General features: G+C 42.3%; 1 protein-coding gene and 1 pseudogene across 4 annotated transcripts in view; both read right to left on the reverse strand.

Annotated features, from left to right (window-relative positions):
- Positions 1 to 21447, reverse strand: part of PRRG1 (proline rich and Gla domain 1) — a 160743-nt gene that overhangs the window by 38380 nt on the left and 100916 nt on the right. The window lies entirely within an intron of this gene.
- On the reverse strand, positions 2607 to 3403 carry LOC147340133 (ferritin heavy chain-like; annotated as a pseudogene).

Here is a 21447-nt window from a genome sequence, read left to right on the forward strand (position 1 = left end):
TATCAATGAGATATCTGCATCTCCATATTCAGTGCAACATTATTCACAAGAGCCTACATATGGAAATAATGTGTCTATCAATAGATGAATGGATAAAGATGATGTGATATATATATGTGTCTTTATGTAAGTGTGTGCATATATATATCTCCATATATATATACACACACACAAACACACACAACAGAATATTATTCAGTCACGAGAAAGATGGAAATCCTTATGTTTTTAACAACTAGAATGAACCTTGAGGGTGTTATTCTAAGTAAAGTAAGTTTGGCAAATATTGTATTCTATCACTTACATGTGGAATCTAAAAAAGCAAAACTCAGAGAGTAAAATGGTGGTTACTAGAGGCTAGGGGTGGGGGAAAGGGGGGAGACATTAACCAAAAGGTACAAACTTTGGGGAATCTAATGTGCAGCATGGTCATTATAATTAATAATATTATATACTTGAATGTTGCTAAGATTGTAATTCTTAAATATTCTGACTACCAAAAAGAAATGGTAAATATGTGAGGTGACAGTTTTTAGCTAAGGCTTTGGTGGTAATCATCTCACAATACATGTATATAAATCAACACACTATACATCTTAATATTATATAGTCTTATAGCTCAAAAACTGACACCAAAACAAATAAACAGTGACAAAGTAAGTTTCATTCCAGGAATAATTCCACATAGGGAGATCTATTAATCTAATTTAGAGTACTAGTATATTAAAGGTGAAAACTATATGATAATAGCATTTGGATGTAGTTAGTATTTAAAAAATGCTTCTTGATTATTGTCTCCTTTTATGCAACCTTCTATTTTCACCTTCTGAAATTTCTATTGGTGGCTATCAGTTATTGGACAAGGTCCTTATGACTCATTTCTCTAAAGGAAATTCAATCTACTATACATTCATTATCAAAAATTTGATGTTCAGCTACTATGTTAAATTTTCAAACTTTGTAATAAGTAGGGTTTTCTTTCTCTACCAAATTATTAGAAGTTCTACAAAGGAAAAAAAATAAAGGCAGAAGTTTTATAACAGCAGCAGCATATATGCCTGGCACTGCTAACTATAGAAAGTCATACCTGTGTCTATGGAGCCATCAGCCTAAGGCACAGTTCCCATAATCACTGACAAGGTGAACCTGCCAAACAGGGATGCCACAATGCCAGTTTCCAGGGCCCCAAATTGTTACTGAGAAACAATAAACATGGACACTTACATAATAAGCTAAAATACTTCAGATAAAGTGGAAGACTTCATTTATTTGTAGCTGTTAAGTCTCTCAATACTGTCTGATTCATTGTGACCCCATGGACTGCAGCATGCCAGGCTTCCCTGTCCTTCACCATCTCCTGCTCAAACTCATGTCCATCAAGTTGGTGATGCCATCCAACCATCTCATCCTCTATCATCCCCTTCTCCTCTGCCCTCAGTCTTTCCCAGCATCAGGGTCTCTTCCAATGAGTTGGCCCTTTGCATCAAGTGGCCAAAGTATTGGAGCTTTAGTCCTTCAGCATCAGTCCTTCCAATGAATATTCATGGTTAATTTCCTTTAGGATTGACTGGTTTGATCTTGCTGTCCAAGGGACTCTCAAGAGTCTTCTCCAACACCACAGTTCAAAAGCATCAGTTCTTCAGCACCCAGCCTTCTTTATGGTCCAAGTCTCACATCCATTTAGTTAATGCCTGCCCAATCCCATTTTTGGGGCTTCCCTCATAGCTCAGTTGGTAAATCATCTGCCTGCAATGCAGGAGACCCGGGTTCAATTCCTGGGTCAGGAAGATCCCCTGGAGAACAAAATGGCAACCCACTCTAGTATTCTTGCCTGGAGAATCCCATGGACAGCAGAGCCTGGCAGACTATAGTCTACAGGATCACACAAGTTGGACACAACTTAGCAACTAAACCACCACCACCACCAATCCCATTTTTCACTTCTTTCTGGGATGCAACCACTATTATGAATCATAGAACATATTTTTACCCATATTTTTTACCATATACGTGTACCCACAGACATCAGTGTCCCAAACCATTCATCTCACCCATCCCATATAACCACAGTTTATAAGGGCAAAGTGGAGATTTTCTAAGGACAACATGCATGTTCTGCATAGGGGATCAGAGGAAGTCACCCTCACATCTTATGCGGAAGACAGGTGAAACCTCAGTTTCCCTTATCACTGCAGCAAAGGATGAGCTTGTCAAAGAAGGACTCTGCCATGCTGGCTTCCAGGGCCCCCAACTTGCTACCCAGAATTAACCACTAACATTTCAGATAAAGTGAAAAACCCCTTCATTTCAATAACCCCATCCCCTTCACTCTTTCCCCAGATCAACCCCAATCACGATTTTCAGGCCATGATTTTATACTTTAACTCTGCACAGGCACCCACACTCACCAGGGCCCCAGACCACCCCCCACCCAACATTGTTTTACTAGGGGAGGAATGATTTTGTGTTTTCCATGGAACACCTTCCCTCTCCATCGGTGGAGATCCTGAGCTGCACATGGATGGGGCCTGGGTAGCTGGAGAGATTCCAGGATACCAGTTTTAAAGTTTAAAAGGTGAGAGATTTGCACACACAAATCAGAGACCTTTATTTATGTATCAACTAATAACTTTATTTGAAGAACCAGTAACTTTATGTGAAGAACTGGTAAAACTGGAAGAAAAAAATTTAAGTGAACTTTTTCTGCAAGGGCAATACTGCGGTCTGCATGGCAGGCAGGGTGACCTTGGGCAGTCACCCGGAACTCAAGAGAAAGTCCAGTCCAGGCTCAGTCCTCCTTGTCGCCGTCACCCAGGGTGAGCTTGTCAAAGACGTACTCTGCCAGGCCACCTTCCGGGGATCCCATGTTGCTCAGGATGCTGACATGGTCCCTCAGCTCCTTGATGAACTCAACCTGCTGGTCCAGGTGGTGCATCTCCAGGAAGTGGCACAGGCTGGCGTCACTACTGTCGGTGGCCAGCTGGTGCAGGTCAAGTAGGCTCTGGTTGATGCTCTTCTCCAGGTTCAGGGTGTCTTGCATGGCCTGGAGACCACTCTCCCACTGTTGGGTCTCAGGCTTTCTGATGTCAGGGAAGCAGACACGGCCCCCACACGGGTTCTGCAGGAACATCAGGCTCTCGGCTGTCTTGCTGTGCTCGTGGGAGCGGAGCAAACACAGAAGTGCTTCAAGGCCACGTCTTCATGGTTGAGAAAAAAGGCCATGGCCAGGCACTCGTAGGAGGTGTGGAACTCCAAGGCTGTTGACCGCGGCCTAACACTCTGGGCAGTAGTTCTGGCGTGCCTGCGAGGGTGGTGCAGGCAGCGTAGCAGGTGACACAGGTGTGGTGGGTGTGAAGGTGAAGCCACGGGGCAGGTACCACCAGCCTCGGAGAGTTCCCAGAGTGAACAATTAGGGTTGCCAGGGGAATGCGGCTCAGGTCTGCAAGGGACCAAAAGTCAAGTCCCTAACCGGCTTGGGAGGGGCGAGAGAAGGTTCCTATTTCATTCCAGGTGGCAGGGGCGCGCGAGGGGGCGGGGCGCGCGAGGGGGCGGGGCGCGCGAGGGGGCGGGGCGCGCGAGGGGGCGGGGCGCGCAAGGGGGCGGGGCGCGCAAGGGGGCGGGGCGCGCAAGGGGGCGGGGCGCGCAAGGGGGCGGGGCGCGCAAGGGGGCGGGGCGCGCAAGGGGGCGGGGCGCGCAAGGGGGCGGGGCGCGCAAGGGGGCGGGGCGCGCAAGGGGGCGGGGCGCGCAAGGGGGCGGGGCGCGCAAGGGGGCGGGGGCGCGCAAGGGGGCGGGGCGCGCAAGGGGGCGGGGGCGCGCAAGGGGGCGGGGCGCGCAAGGGGGCGGGGCGCGCAAGGGGGCGGGGCGCGCAAGGGGGCGGGGCGCGCAAGGGGGCGGGGCGCGCAAGGGGGCGGGGCGCGCAAGGGGGCGGGGCGCGCAAGGGGGCGGGGCGCGCAAGGGGGCGGGGCGCGCAAGGGGGCGGGGCGCGCAAGGGGGCGGGGCGCGCAAGGGGGCGGGGCGCGCAAGGGGGCGGGGCGCGCAAGGGGGCGGGGCACAAGCATCCTTTGTGACCCCATGAATTGCAGCTCGCCAGGCCTCCCTGTCCATCACCATCTCCTGGTGTTCAGTCAGACTCATGTCCATCGAGTCAGTGATGCCATCCAGCCATCTCATCCTGTTGTCTCCTTTTCCTCCTGCCCCCAGTCCCTCCCAGCATCAGAGTCTTTTCCAATGAGTCAACTCTTCGCATGATGTGGCCAAAGTACTGGAGTTTCAGTTTTAGCTTCATTCCTTCCAAAGAACACCCAGGGTTGATCTCCTTTAGAATGGACTGGTTGGATCTCCTTGCTTTACTTTTTAAGGACGTTCTCTTGTTCTTTAATTCCTCTCTTTTATAGCACTGTGTTCTCCTTTTATAATATCACTGTCTTCATTAAAATTCTGAGAATATGAATTTGGTTTTATTGTTTCCTGTATTATATTCATCTTTTCTCCAGAAATATTTATATTTGTTCATCATGAACATCTCTTTTTATTTTCCTCAAATATCTGGCAAGCTTTTGTCCATTTAAACATAGGCATAAAGGACTCATTTGATTAGCCTTGGTAATTGGCATGGATCTGCTCTAGAGTTTTGACATCCATGTATGGAAGGGCAGACTATGTCTATTATTCAGTGACCACTTTTGTGGGTGCATGGCGTGGAGCTTGCAAGTAGGCTAGAGATCCTCACTGTTGCTGAAATAAAGATATTATTTCTGACATAGCCAGGCAAATGTTTTTCCCTTGGAGATAGCTGTGTCCTGATGTTTCCCTTCTGTGCAGGTCTGCAGTTTGGGGAGATGAAAGGTGCTCAAATGGCACAGGTCCTTATGTCCAGTATAAGTAGAGGTGGGAATGGTTCAGGGCAGGGCAGGGCAACACGTGCGCTGTTCTCAGAATAGCCGTGTCATCTCACAGCTGACCTAGGACTTTGTACAGTGCTTCAGTTTTGGTGACTGTTCTTGAAGTGTGTCTGAACATCCTCAGTTTTCTACTGCAGATGTTTCAAATTCTCTTAATTAACTTGTTTGACTGCATCTGCATTTCCTATCTTCCAAGAATTCCTCATATTTATGATGTGCTAATAATACCCTTTAGTGTGGTATGTGTGTGTGTAGATGTCTGTGTGTGTTTAACCACTGCCATGATTCAATTATAATTTTTAAAAATTTCTATATATATATTAATGACTGATTCACATTGATGTATGGCAGAGACCACCACAACACTGTAAAGCAATTATCCTCCAAGAAAAAAAAATCTCTAAAAATGTACATAATTTTCTTAATAGGTAATATAGTCATATGGTTCAAAGCCACACTGGTCTTCTCTCTCCAAGCAAGCATTATGGCATTACTTCTTATAAATCAGGAGGAAAAAGAAGGAAAAGAGGAAGAAATAATATTCATGAGATTGAAGAGAATAAACCAAAATATATTCTTTAGAAGCACATTACCAAGATAGATCATATTCTAGGCTATAACCATGTCTCAATAAATTTCAAAAGACTCAAATCACACATCATTAGAAAAGAAAAAACATCTAAATCAAAAAAATCTACCCTCCTTTAAGGAATAAGAAGATGAAAAGCAATGAATACACAAGTCAAGCTGAAGTCAGAAAATGATAAAGAAAGGAAAATTCAGTGAATGAGAAAACAAAAAAATAGAACAAACAAAACTAAATATAGATTCTTTAGGATTAAAAAAAAAGATAAATTTCTCAACAGACTGATCAGGAAAAAAAGAGAGAAGGCAAGTTACCAACATTAAGAATGAGAGAGAACACATTACTAAAGATTATGAAAAGGAACAATATTGCTGTGATCAGTCATGGTGATGACTAGATTAGAACTAGATCATGCTTAGACTATTAATAATTGTGAACTATGGTGTTGGAGAAGACTCTTGGACTTCTTGCAGAGTCTCTTGGACTGCAAGGAGATCAAACCAGTCAAACAATCCTAAAGGAAATCAATCCTGAATATTCATTGGAAGAACTGATACTGAAGCTCCAATACTTTGGCCACCTGATGTGAAGAGCTGACTCATTAGAAAAGACCCTGATGCTCGGAAAGATTGAAGGCAGGAGGAGAAGGGGATGACAGAGGATGAGATGGTCGGATGGCATCACCGACTCAGTGAAGGGCAGGGAGGCCTGGTATGCTGCAGTCCATGGGGTCACAAAGAGTCGGACATGACTTGTGATTCACCAGTGGCTCAGATGGTAAAGAATCTGCCTGCAATGCGGGAGACCTGGGCTCAATTCCTGGGTCGAGAATACCCCCTGGAAAAGAAAATGGCAACCCACTCCAGTATTCTTGCCTGGAGAATCCCATGGAGAGAGGAGCCTGGTGGGCTATAGTCGGTGGGGTTGCGAAGGGGACACAACTGAGCAACTAACACTTTGACTTTCACTTCACTTCATCTGCCACACAAGCAGCAACTCAGAATACATTAAGGCAGGCAATTAGTTTCTTTTCTCAGCAAGAAGGTTAGTGGTAGGGCAATTCATGACTAAACTGCAGTGAGCACAGGATTTCTAGTGTAACGGAAATGCGTAATACAAAAGGTGGTAGAGTAGTTAAGGCAAATAGGATGGCATACGCTGGGGCAAAGGGTCTTTTTATGGTAGACTGAAGAATATAGTTCCTAGTAAATAAGTCTGTCTAAAGTTTACCCTGTTTTTATTTTTTTCAGGTATAGCTGATTTACTGTTGTGTTAGTTTCTGGATTTTAATACTTTAAAATACAAAACAGGAAAATGGAATAGTTTTGATGAAAAAACATAAATTCTAGGTTTCTGGGGAATTAATTATTCTTACTACTTTATCTCATTTAAGTTATTAATATGTACCTGGATCTTTATAATATAATCTGTCTTTCAAAGTAATAAAAGTTAATCTCTGTATTACTGTAAAGTTTCATTAACTCTAAACAGCTTTATCATCTCTTCTACCACTTCAGACGTTACTCTAGAATTATAATGAAACCCCACTAGTTTATTTAGTTAAAGACAGCTCTCTTGAAAATGATCTTACCATCAAACCAAACAAGTTCAAAACTAAGAGTTCAGGTTGCCACTTTTCAGGTAACAATAGGAAGTTTCAGCCTACCTCTATATTCCTTCCCAACTGGCCCTTTTATATTACAAGCCTTATTAAGTTTTCTTTTTCTTTTCTTCCTGTCTTGTGCTCCAAGTCTATCAGCTACACGGTATGATGTTCAGGAGTACTTGATTAGGAATCAAAAGCCACAAATTCCAACTCCAGTCAGAAATCAGGTACATCACTGGTCTTTTTGGCACTCACAATATTGGTTTAAAAATGCAAAGGATGTCACCTGCTTTGCCTGTTCTAAAGCATTTTAAAACAGTAAAAATAAAAATGCAGCCAAGAGTACGAACCAGCCACCAATTTTTCCATTACAACCGTATCTGGGCTTGAATAAGGATATGGTGATGTGCCTTTACTAATGGCCTAATAAGAACTGGCATAAAAAGCCTAGAGGTAAACTGTTCCACTGTGAAACCCCAGCCTCACCATCACCCACCAGATTAGGAGGGAACTGTGTTCAATACAGAGGGAAGGGAGGGCAGGGAGACCTGGGTTCTCCCCTCGGATTCCCCAATCAGTATCTTGCTAGGGAGAAATGAGCAAATCAACAACTTCTCTTATTATTGCCTTATTTGTGAAATGAACAGCTTGACCTATTTGGTTTTCCCAAACCCTATCAGTTATAAAAATGACTGGAGCCTATATGGAAAGAAAAATCAGGCTTTAGTCTATTCATGATAAGCAGTGACTGGTATCAAATATTAGCTTTGGAAATGGGGTAATATTTTAACATTCAAATAATAATGCCACATTAAGTTATGGCATTAGTACAACTCTCTGAAGGTTACAATTCAAGAAAAAGCAGAGCCCTCTTTGCTCTGCTGGTTGCTGTGTGTGCAGTAGGGGAAAAGATGCCCTGTTTCAGTTTGATGGTACCTAAGTCCTAGGTCTGAAATTACTAGACTATTGCAGAGTTCTAATTTCTTTTGCTACTGATTTTATTGTACCTTGGAAGTAGCTAAACTGAGTCTTATTTCTACAGTTGTTGACATTCCAACCATGAGAACCATGGTCAGAAGTCTTGCCCTGGGGCAGTTGTGCCCTGACACTAGGGAAACTGTGCCCTAACACTGGGGGAAAGAACCAGTTACAACCCCCAATATATTAAATCAGCAGCTGGGCTTCTAATTAATATGGCTCAGTGGATAAGAATCCATCTGCCAATGCAGGAGACACAGGTTCATTCCCTTATCTGGGAAGGTCCCAGATGCTGTGGAGCAACTGAGCCCATGTGCCACAACTACCAAGCCTGCGTTCTAGAGCCAGGGAGCTACAACTACTGAGCCAACACACTGCAACTGCTGAAGCCTGTGCTCCGCAAGAGAAACCGCTGCAACGGGAGCCCGTGCACCGCAACCAGACAGCAGCCCCCGCTCGCCACTCACCACAACCGGAGAAAAGCCTGCACAGCAATGGAGAACAGCACAGCCACAAACAAATACAATTATTAAAAAAAAAAAGAAGTGTGAGTTGTTCTAAAGTGCACATTTATCTCTAAAAAAAAAAAGAGAGAGAGAGAGAAGTGATTGTAAGATATCCTAGAATATTAAAAAAAAAAAAAGAAAGAAAGAAAGAAAGAAACAGCAGCCACCTACTTGATGTACAGTAGTGGCCTCACCCAGATGGGCTCTGAGGAGTGGTGACTGGTTGCTGCATTTTATCAAATATACTATGAATTGAAAAGCACACTTTTTTTCTGGGTGGGTTAAAAAAAGGAAAAATATCATGTTTTCAACCATATGTCATCGATTGGAAGCTGCACCTCAATTTCACAGAACTTAAAATGTGAATAAATGATTAGAGAATTGATGAAATATATTGGGTTTTGTAGAGAATTGACGTAATATATATTGGATTTTGTCATCCACTTGCCTTAGTATATTTATTAAAGTAGCTAGTTTTTTAAACTATTCATAATTGCTTATTACTTTTTGGAAATTGATTTGTGACCCTAATGGTCTCTGCTGCTAAGTCACTTCAGTCGTGTCCAACTCTGTGCGACCCCATAGATGGCAGCCCACCAGGCTCCCCCATCCCTGGGATTCTCCAGGCAAGAACACTGGAGTGGGTTGCCATTTCCTTCTCCAATGCGTGGAAGTGAAAAGTGAAAGTGAAGTCATTCAGTCCTGTCCGACTCTAGCGACTCCATGGACTGCAGCCTACCAGGCTCCTCCATCCACGGGATTTTCCAGGCAAAAGTAGTGGAGTGGGGTGCCATTGCCTTCTCCGATAATGGTCTCTAGTATTATATATAAGGATAGAAAACCTTATTTAAAAAAAAAAAATACTAGCATTTTCTATTGGATACTGTATCATTTTTCAACACATCAGCCTCATCCTAGAATGGGTGGTTTCTAACCTTTTTCTTCTTTCTTTTACATCTTTGAAGAGAGAGGTTTAATGTATTCAGTTAAGGAATAATTCCTTGGGTAATAGGTAACCCCTGTTCTCTGAATTCATAGCTAACCTCCTCCTAGCATGCCATGGGAGACATGTGACACCATCTTTCAGATGAAATAATAGGTGCATTAAATATTTAGCAAGGAAAGTTGCTGATTTAGGGTTCTACTCAAATCCCACTTTGAATGTGAAGGTTTCATTCTCATCAGTTCCACTGACTGAATGCCACTCACTACTGGATAACGTAAGCCACTTCTAACAGTGACAGCACTGCCGAGCTAGCAATCCAGCACTCTGGAGCAGCAGCACTGCACAGGCCAGGTCGGTCTGTCACACTTTCATAGATTCAAAGGTACTGCTGAGAACCCAAGACCCCGAACTACTGAGAGGAGCTTTGAGGAAGCCCAATGTAGGGTACCTGCATGAGGAGCTCATGAACAGTCATTCCCCGAGCGGACGTCCGCTTCAGCAGTGGAATGGCCGGGGTGCCTCACTCCTGCCCACTGTGTCCACAGGAATATGAGGAAAAGCAAGGTGGGGAATATGCTCAGCAACAGAGCCGACCCCTTCAAAGGGTTAAAATGAGGCTGTAAGAACTTCCCGTAAGTTAGGTGGCTGCTGTGGAAAGCTCGAGCTATGTTGCTTCTACTCTGCCCTGCAGTGCTGTGTGCCAGGCAGAGGGCATCAACAATGAGGAAGTGACGTGTGCACAGTAGGACAGGAGTCAGCTGGGGGATGGGGCAAAAGAGGCCACCACACAGTCCTAACTCCTGTTCCCTGAACTGCGTTATGGGAAGGCTTCTTCTCGGACCCTTTTCAGAACACTGTGCACCTGCCAGCCAACTTATAATTAGGCCCACCTGAGAATTGGTGACATCCAAGAAGGGGAGCAGTGATGGCAATACTAGTGACATTAGAGACATCTGTCCCCTTCTTCTCCCCACCCCCACCCTGGTCCTCAAAATACCAGGGGAGAGACAAATGGGGAAGGTAAGTGCTGAAGAGCAGATCATGACCTTCTCCTTACTGCAAGATCTTCTGGTCAAGATGTGGCAGAAGCTGAAGTAGGAGAGGAGGAAAAGGTGAGCATAAAGCAAATCCAGCACTACAGTTTTAAGTGGAAGAGAGTACATAGGAATTTTTATGGCCCAAAGTGCCTAGAAAGGTAAGAGATCTGCCTGTCTTCAAGAAACAAGAGTTTATAGACTGTCAAACTAGAGGGATTAGGCAAAGCAGGGTCTTTTCAAATACCTGACTCACCACTTTTGTGACCTTAAACTCTGATGCAATATTGCCAAGGGACCCTTGGGTTTCCACCAGCTCCATTAGGAGAACTCCTTCTGGCAAAATGAGGAGCACTAATGAGTTCTGAAATTCTACCTATGTCTTGGGGGGTAATCATGGGTAATAGCAGCATGAAAGTGTTGTGAACGTGTTAGCCACTCAGTCATGTTTGACTCTTTGCAACCCCATGAACTGTAGCCTGCCAGTTCCTCTGTCCATGGGATTCTCCAGGCAAGAATACTGGAGTTGGTAGCCATTCCCTTCTCCAGAGGATCTTGCTAACCCAGAGATCAAACCTGGGTCTCCCACATGGCAGGCAGATTCTTTACTGTCTGAGCCACCAGGGAAGCCCTGAATAGCAGCATATTTGGAGGCTAAACAGGACATCATTAACTAGACATTGCAGCCTAAGATATGCAGTTATATTAAATCTATGGTGCAGAAGATTATACAAATGACAAAAAAAAAAAAGTGGACCCATCAATCCCACCAGTCACCAGTTCTCTGAGGGCTGGCCTGAAAAAAGGGTAACTGGTATTGAAACTTGCCGAGGTTAAAAGACTGCTGGTATGGCAGTAGAGACCCACACTAGAACAACTCCACTGCTTTAGTAACATGCAGGCTGAAACCATCCAAATAAAGTTACTACCATAACTTGAAAAGAATAACTGAGACTACATAGCATTTACAATCTACAAAAGGGCCCAATTGCCAGAGAATAAAGTTCACCACTAATTGAGAAATATCAACAGTATAATCAATAAAACTAAATGATCATATACGATCATGGACAAAGTGCTGTCAGACGTTCCTGATCTTTCTGGGAGCTCAGAATACCAATGATACATGATAACAGACTTTAGCCCTGGGTAAATTATTCTCAAGAGATCCCAAAAGATGTAGTGATGAAGCCCATGGGAACCCCAGGAAACTATCACCTGTAGCTGAGAGGCAACTTCACATTTCGCTCCTCCAAGAGGGTCTAGGATGGGTCTATGGAAAGTGTGGAAAGTTCTGGATGGATATGCACAGAGGATGGCTGTGAGAGAGCCACGGTGAGGCTCCCTGTATGCCCCCGTATGTCTATGCCCAGACTTAACTCCCTCCCTCCCTTTTTTTTCTGAATTCTCTCAACCTTCAAAGGGCAAAGTTATGAATCAGTGGCTCAAATGCCATCAGTGGATCATGAGAGGCTAAATGAAATCAGAGTTCCCCTAACAGTGTCAAAGAATCCCAGTTTTTCCCTGCAAGTGTGATGAGTCATTTCCAGGGAACTAGTGACCAACTCTTAAATACCTCTCATCTTTTCTTATGAATCACCATCTCCACCCACGAATATCCACATGCTGTCTCCTGCTGTGGGCTCTGACTTTAGAGATCCCCAGAGTAGCTACTGTGGCATATTCTAGTATGAAGTGGCACTTTCTTCAATTTCTCTGTTAATAATTTCCACATAAGGCAAATTTAAGGCAACACTTTGGAATGAGAAGTGTCATCCAAAAAGGAATAGCTCAACTTAGACTAAAATCCTTGGATTTGGTTTCTAAACTAAGCACTTTTAGTTAAACCATCTGGTTGACAGTCTAACAAACTGTTATCAGCTGATCACCTGCATTAGAATCCCCTGCTCATTAAAGCAGGTTCCCTGGCCGCATGGAGACCTGTGGACCCTGGACCATACATTTGTAAAATGATTTTTTTTTTTAATTTTGCTTGCTTGGGGCTGGTGCACTGGGACGACCCAGAGGGATGGTATGGGGAGGGAGGAGGGAGGAGGGTTCAGGATGGGCAACATATGTATACCTGTGGCGGATTTATTTTGATATATGGCAAAACCAATACAATATTGTAAAGTTAAAAAGTAAAATAAAATTTAAAAAAAATTTGGAGTAATTTTAGATTTACAGCCAACTTGGAAAGATAGTACAGAGCATTTCTCTGTGTCCCTCACCCAGTATTCCCTCACATTAGCCTCTTACATTAGGATGGTACATTTGTTACAATGAACAAATATTGATCCATGACTATTAACAGTGGATTTGGACTTCACTGGTTTTCCTACTAATGACCTTTTGGTTCCAGAATTCAATCCACATTGCACTTAATCATTACATGTCTTTAGTCTCATCAGAATACCACTTTTCCAGTCTTTTCCTCTTTGTCACGACCTTGACAGTTTTGAGGGGTCAGGTGTTTTGTACAATGTATCTCAATTTGCATGTCTTTGGCAGTTTTCTCATGACTCCACTGGGGTTATGGGTTTGAGGGGGAAGATACCACAGAGGTGAAGTCCATTCTCATAACATGACCTGTTACTGATGATGCTAACCTTGATCACCCAGTCAAGGTGGTGGTTTGCCAGGTTTCTCCACTGTAAGGTATTTCCCCCACTTTCCATACTCTAGTTTTTGGAAGCAGATCATCAAGTCCAAGCAACCCTCAAGAGAGGCAGGGAATTAGGCTCTACCTCCTGGAGAGGGGAGTATTTACATAAGTAGATTAGAATTCTTGTGTAATAAAGATTTGTCCCTTCTTACCTATTTATTTATTTATTTATTTGTATCATTATGGACTCGTGTGTTTATTACATGCTTTACGTTATAATCCAAAACTACATCACATATATTGTTATTCACGTTGTTCTGGCTTTGGCCACTGAGAGCTCCTTCAGGTTGGCTCCTATGTCCCTTGGACATGCTCTCTTTACTTTGAGTACTTCCTTACTTGCTGCTGGGCTTCCCAAGTGGCTCAGTGGTAAAGAATCTGCCTGCCAATGCAGGAAACGCAAGAGATGCAGGTTCAACTCCTGGGTTGGGAAGATCCCCTGGAGTAGGAAATGGCAACCCACTTTAGTATTCTTGTCTGGAGAATTCCATGGACAGAGGAGCCTGGCAGGAGCTCTGAAAAAGCTCTAGCCCATGGGGTCAAAAAAAAAAAAGTCAGACACACAAATGACATGGCAGTACAACAGATTTCACTTCATCTTCCATTCTCTTGCTACAGCCCTAGAATTTGCCATACCCCCAGGGAATCCTGATTTCTCTTGCTATGGAATTGTATGAGCGACCTAGATCTGGGCACTGAGGGGGACTGTGCAGTTTTGAGAAGCAACCAAGCAGATTCTTAGGCACGCTCAAGTTTGAGGGCAGCCATTTTAGAAAGTCAAGCACAAATAAACTAGATATAATTTGTCAAGAAAAGCTCTGAAGTAGCTCGTTTAAAGAATTACTACTATTTTCTTCATGTTAGTTCAAGATCAGAAGTTCAAAAATGCAAACACCCTGGGGGACCCATAGAGAGGAAAAGAGAGAAGACAATAGTACAGATCAAATACTGATTCTGAAATACAGAGGTTATAATTCAACACCTAAAAACTAGAATAAAATAGATTTACGGAAGGCTTTCCCTGTGCCAGGCACTGTGCCAAGCTAAGTGCATGGTTCCAAACCTAACGCTAAAGGTGTAATTTCTCCTTTTGTAAACGTTCTGAAATTGAGGCTTAGAAAGGTGAAATGTTTGCAGAAACAAAATAGTCAGTAGGTGGCAGAGCTGAGACACGAAATCAGGTCCAGGTGCTTGCCCACAAAGAGGATTTCACTTGGCATTCTGTTAACTAGTGCAGAGGTGAGCTTTTCTGCAAAATTCAGACTTAAATTGAAGAAAGTAGGGAAAAACACTAGACCATTCAGGTATGACCTAAATCAAATCCCTTATGATTATACAGCGGAAGTGACCAATAGATTCAAGGGATTAAATCTGATAGACAGAGTGCCTGAAGAACTGCTTCAGGAGGTTTGTGACGTTGTACAGGAGGCAGTGATCAGGACCATCCCCAAGAAAAAGAAATGCAAAAAGGCAAAATGGTTGTCTGACAAGCCCTTACAAATAGCTGAGAAAAGAAGAGAAGCTAAAGGCAAAGGAGAAAAATAAAGATATATCCATCTGAATGCAGAGTTCCAAAGAATAGAAAAGAGAGATAAGAAAGCCTTCCTCAGTGATCAATGCAAAGAAATAGAGGAAAACAATAGAATGGGAAAGACTAGAGATCTAAGACAATTAAAGGTACCAATGGTACATTTCATGCATAGATGGGCACAATAAAGGACCTAACAGAAGCTGAAGATATTAAGAAGAGGTGGTAAGAATACACAGAAGAACTATACAAAAAACATCTTAATGACTCAGATAACCACAGTGGTGTAATCACTCACCTAGAGCCAGACATCCTGGAATGCAAAGTCAAGTGGGCCTGAGGGAAACATCATTATGAACAAAGCCAGTGGAGGTGATAGAATTCCAGCTGAGCTATTTCAAATCCTAAAAGGATGCTGTGAAAGTCCTGCACTCAGTATGCCACCAAATTTGGAAAATTCAACAGTGCCCACAGGACTGGAAAAGGTCAGTTTTCACTCCAATCCCAAAGAAAGGTAATTCCAAAGAATATTCAAACTACCACACAATTGCACTCATCTCACATGCTAGCAAAGCAATGCTCAAAATTCTCCAAGCTAGGATTCAACAGTACATGAACTGAGAACTTCCAGATGTTCAAGCTAGATTTAGAAAAGACAGAGGAATCAGAGATCAAATTGGCAACATCCGTTGGATCACAGAAAAAGCAAGAGAATTCCAGAAAAACGTGTAATTTTGCTTCATTGACTACACTAAAGCCTTTGACTGTGTGAATCACAACAAACTGGAAAATTCTTAAAGCGATGGGCCTACCACACCACCTTACCTGCCTCCTGAGAAACCTGTATGTAGATCAAGAAGCAACAGTTAGAACCAGACATGGAACAACAGATGGGTTCAAAATTGGGAAAGGAGTACGTCAAAGCTGTATATTGTCACCTTGCTTATTTAACTTATATGCAGAGTACATCATGCGAAATGCAGGGCTGGATGAGGCACAAGCTGGAATCAAGATTGCCAGGAGAAGTATCAATAACCTCAGATATGCAGATGACCCCACCCTTATGGCAGAAAGCAAAGAGGAACTAAAGAGCCTCTTGATGAAAGTGAAAGAGGAGAGTGAAAAAGCTGGCTTGAAACTCAACATTGAAAAAAACGAAGATCATGGCATCCGGTCCCATCACTTCAAGGCAAATAGATGGGGAAACAATGGAAACAGTGACGGACTTTATTTTCTTGGGCTCCAAAATCACTGCAGATGGTGACTGCAGCCGTGCAATTAAAAGATGCTTCCTCCTTGGAAGAGAAGCTATGACAAACCTAGACAGCATATTAAAAACCAGACGTTACTTTGCCGACAAAGGTCCGTCTAGTCAAAGCTATGGTTTTTCCAGTAGTCGTATATGGATGTGAAAGTTGGACTATCAAGAAAGCTGAGCACCGAGGAATTGATGCTTTTGAACTGTGTGGTGTTGAGAGTCCCTTGGACTGCAAGGAGATCAAACCAGTCCATCCTAAAGGAAATCAGTCATGAATATTCTTTGAAAGGACTGATGTTGGAGGTGAAGCTCCAATACTTTGGCCAGCTGATACAAAGAACTAACTCATTGGAAAAGACCCTAATGCTGGGAAAGATTGAAAGCAGAAGATGACAGAGGATAAGATGGTTGGATGACATCACTGACTCGATGGACACGAGTTTGAGCAACCTCCAGGAGATGAAGGAAAGGGAAGCCTGGTGTGCTGCAGTCCATGGGGTCACAAAGAGTGACACGACTGAGTGACAGAACTGAACTGAGCTTTTCTGCGTGCTTGCCTTTCCCAGATCTCAAAGCCAGGAGGGAGGGTCAGCACATTCACTGCTGAATGTCCTGTGTCTGTTATGTAGCAGGCAGTCAGCAGATAACATCTGAATAAATCTGCACAAATCCCTACATTGGTGAAAATGAGGACCATGAAGCATAACACATTTACTTCTACTGTCTCACAACTAGACTTATATTCCCAATTAGGTAAAAAAATCAATGACAACAACAAAAAATTCTACTGAAATCATACTTTTAAACTTCACGAAGTTCAGATTTGGGGATAAGGAAAATAATTATGGGTAAAGTGGTCTGAGTGCAAGGTTTTAGTAAACAAAAAGTCAGTTAACTTACAGGTGGTTTCTCAGGTGGCTCAGTGGTAAAGAATCTGTCTGTCAATGCAGGAGAAGCAAGAGATGCAGGTTTGATCCCTGGGTTGGGAAGGTCTCCTGGAGGAGGAAATGGGAACCTATTCCAGTATTCCTGCCTGGAACATTCCATGGACAGAGGAGTCTGGTGGGCTACAGTCCGTGGGGTCACAAAGAGTCAGACACGACTGCTTACACACAGGTAGTCTAAGACTAGAAAGCAAATGCCAAAAGTCATGAGATCACTACTTCCTATAAATTAAATGGACTTCATAATACACCAATACATTCATTCATTACTTCATCAAGTATTTCTTTAATGCCTAGCATGTACGGGCACTGTTTCATATGCTAAAGACCATAGCTATGAACAATACAGAAAAGAAACGCTGCTGTCAGAGCTAACAGTTAACAAATACCCTGAATACACGTCAGATGCTGATAAGTGCTGGGAAGAAAAACAATGCTCCGAAGGGGCAAGAGCTTGCAACTTTCAGTAGAGCTTGCAACTTTCAGTAGGATACTTCCTCCCTGAGAATGTTACCTTGATGGAGAGTGGTGACAGAGCTCAGAAACATCCACCTAGAAGAGGAAAGAGCAAGTACCAAAGCCCTGAGGCAGGACACGTGCTACATGTGTGTATGGAGCCACAAGGAAGCCACAGGAAAGTGACCAAGGAGTGATGTGTCACAGGAGATACAATACAGAAGTGCCTGCAGCCGTGGTGGAGGTATGGAGTAGACAGAGACGAGGACTTATGGTGCAGTGCCCTTTGGGTGATTCTGACCTCTTGAACATTTATCGAGGAAGACAGGAAGCTGTTACAGAGAAGACACTTGGAAGGATCACCGTAGCCTGCTGTTTTGAGAACGACCAATGACGAGGTGGCCAAGAAATCATACGAATGAGCAGGTGATGGTGGCTTGGATGTAAAGTGGTACCAAGAAGACAGGCTGAGAGGTGGTTCTTTTTTTTTTTTTTTTGAGAGGTGGTTCTATTCTGAATATATTTTCATGTTAGAACCAGCACTCTTGGTAGATGGAGTGTGGATATGAAAAAGAAGAGTCAGGGGTGGCAACAAGGTTTGGGGCTTAGCAAAGAGACGGATGGATGTATGGCTACCATATACTGAGATTAGAGTGGGATCAATCCTTGGTGGCCCAGCGGTAAAAAATCTGCCTGTCAATGCAGAAGACATAAGAGACATGGGTTCGATCCCAGTGTGGGGAAGAGCCCCTGGAGAAGGAAATGGCAACCCACTCCAGTATGCTTGCCTAGAAAATCTCGTGGACAGAGGAGCCTAGTGGGCTACAGTCCATGGTCACAAAGAGTCAGACACAAATGAGCAACTAAACAACGAACAACTGAACAAACTAAACAACTGTGGCAATTCCAAGAGGAGATGTTGAGTAGACAGTCACCTGGGTCTGCATTTCAAGGTAACTCTCCAGGACTCCAGGATATAAATTTGGGAGTCATTAACATTTCAAGCCACAAACTAGGAAAAGCTCACCAGGGGTGTGAGTACAGACAAGGCAAAAATGAGGTTATTGCTGGAGGGAGATAAGAGGGTGGGAGAAAGTTCTTTTTTTTTTCCCTTAAAAGGTGGGTAGGTTAATGAGAACGATTCTACAGAGGGAAAAGGTGATGCTGGAGAGCACAAAGCAATTGCTGAAAGACTTTCTTTGATTTGCTTTGAATATTGCTGAAATGCAGCATCCTGTCTCTGAGGGCAAGAAAGGATATAGAGAAGCACTGACATGCATTAAGGGCCAGAGAGGGAAGCCATAAAGACATCATCACTCACCTTGAAGGAAACAAAAGAGGCCACTGGTAAGGTAGTACGATCTATAATTAACACATAAAAATCAATAGCCTACAAAACACATATCTAACCACAGATTTGTGTCCAGAATATACAGAAAACTCGGAAAACTCAAAAATACAAGAAAATCTGATCAGAAGGTAACCAAAAGATAGGAAGAAAGATTTCACAGAAGAGAATATATAAATGGAAAATAAGCATATGAAAAGATGTTCCTATGGCCACTATGGAAATGGAAATTAAAACCACAATGTATCACTACACATCTATCACAATGACTAAAAACAAAAAAACAGTGATGACACCAAGTGCTGGAGAGTACGCAGAAAAACAACCACTCAAACAGTGCTCTGGTGGGAATTTAAAATAGTCATTTATACAATGACAAATTAATCTGTCAGCAGCCTACAGAACTATACATATACTTACCATACAACAAATATATTCCTGGGGATTTACCCCAGAGAAATAAAAACTGATGTTCACATAAAAACCTGTACATAAATATTCATAGCAGCCTTATCTGAAATAGCCCCAAACTGGAAGCAACCCAGGTGACCCTCAACGAGGGAATGGTTCAAAAAACTGTGATACATCATAGGGATCGAACCTAGGTCTCCTACGTTGCAGGCAGATTCTTTACCATCTGAGCCACCAAGGAAGTCCATTACCATGGAATACTACTCAGCAATAAAAAAGAATGACCTATTGATACACACCGACCTTGGATGAAGTCAGGAGCATTATGTTGAGTGTAAACAGACAATATAAAGAGGTTGCATATTATATGATTCCAATTATATAACATTTTTATAACGACACAGGTGGGGAACAGAAGAGTGATTACCAGAGGTTAGGGATGTCAGTGGTGATAGAAAGGATGTGACTATTAAGGAAGATTTTGTAATAATGAAAGAATTTTGCATCTTCACTGTAGTGGTGGTTACAGGAGTCTACACAAGTGATAAAATGGCACAGAACTATACAGACAGGTAGTACCAATGTCACTTTCCCGGTTTTGATACGGCACTACTATTATGGAAGATGTAACCACTAGGGCCAAGTAGATAAAGGCTCTGGTGGGACCTCTCTCTGTTATCTTTGCAATTCTCTAAGAATCTATAATTATCTCAAAATAAAAAGTTTTTAAAAATCTAATGCATCCTTGAAAGTTTAACTTGGACCATAGGATTTCTTAGAATTCAAGTCAAAATAAATATATATGGTTCATTAATTTTAAAAAGTCAATAGCCCAGTACATGAATATTCATAGCAGCTTCATCTGTAATAACCTCACACCGGAAACAACTCAAACGTCCATATACATACAATGATATACTACTCAGCAATAAAAATAACTACTGTTATGTGAACTATGGATACATCTGAACATAATTATGCTGAGTAACAGAAGTCAGACAAAAGAGTGCATAATGTATGATTTCACTTATAGAAAACTCTAGAAAATATATACTAATCTGTAGCAACAAAAATCAAATGAATCATTGCCTGGGGGTGGTCTTGTTCATGGGGAGAGCTGGGAAGGAGGAATTACAACGGGGTTTTGGGAGTGATGAATCTATTTACTATCTTCACTGTGGTTTCATAGGTGTATGCGTGTGTTAAAACTTAGCAAGTTGTACAGTTTATATACGTGCAGTTAATTGTATGTAACTCAATAAGGTTTAAAAAAAGATCAATAGCTCACACATTCACAAATAATAATCAGTTAGAATTTTTCATGGAAAAGAACAACCCATTTACAACAGCAACAAAGAAACAGGAACCAACCTAAGGAATGTGCAAAACTTGTATGATGAAAACAATAAAACATTTCTGAAAACAGTAAAACTTTCCTTATTTCAACAAACAGAAAGAAATCTCTTCTTGAGAGGGTGATTTAATACCTTAAAGATGTTAGTTCTCCCTAAGTTAATTTACAAACTGAAAGAAATCCAAATAAAAACACTGACAAATGACTTCTTTCTGTGCTAGACACATTAATACTAAAATTTATATGGACAAATAGGCATATGAGAACAAAACACTGAAAAAGCTTATAAAGGAAACTAGCTGTAATTTATATTAAATATGCTAACAATCTTCTATAATTAAAACAGTGTGGACTAGCATTTAAGTAGAATGATGGACCAGTGGACTAGAATATGAACAATCCTGAAATTCACTAAATACACACGGAAATTGGGTTATGGTAAAAGGTAACTAAAATCACTGGGGCAAAGGATTTCGTAACAAATTGTGTTTGGACAACTGGATAGCTACGTGCAAAACAATCAGATCCATAAGTCACACCACACCCAAGAATAAACTAAGTGAATCAGAGGACTAAATGTAAAAATTCAAATATATTAGAAGAAATTGTGTGAATTCCTCTATAACCAGGGACTAAGAGGAAGGTTTTCTAGTATGATTTAAAAATCTAGATTCAATAAACTACTTGCTTAATGTATAGCTACAATGAAAATGAAAAAAACTGCATAAGTAAAACCCATAAGCAAAGTCAAAATATAAATGACAATTGCAAGCACATATTTGAAATGTATCACCAATAAAGGCTAGTATCTCTAATATATTTTCTAAAAATTCGGGGTGGGGAGGCATGGGAAGGACCATAAATATGATAGAAAAAAAATGAACAAAAGGCCAAGACAACACACAAAATAGATATAATAATGGACC

This window comes from Bos grunniens, chromosome X (genome assembly GCF_055505025.1).
Source record: "Bos grunniens cultivar Pamir isolate PY7600 chromosome X, Bosgru_T2T1.0, whole genome shotgun sequence".
In the NCBI taxonomy this organism is placed as follows: Eukaryota; Metazoa; Chordata; class Mammalia; order Artiodactyla; family Bovidae; genus Bos; species Bos grunniens.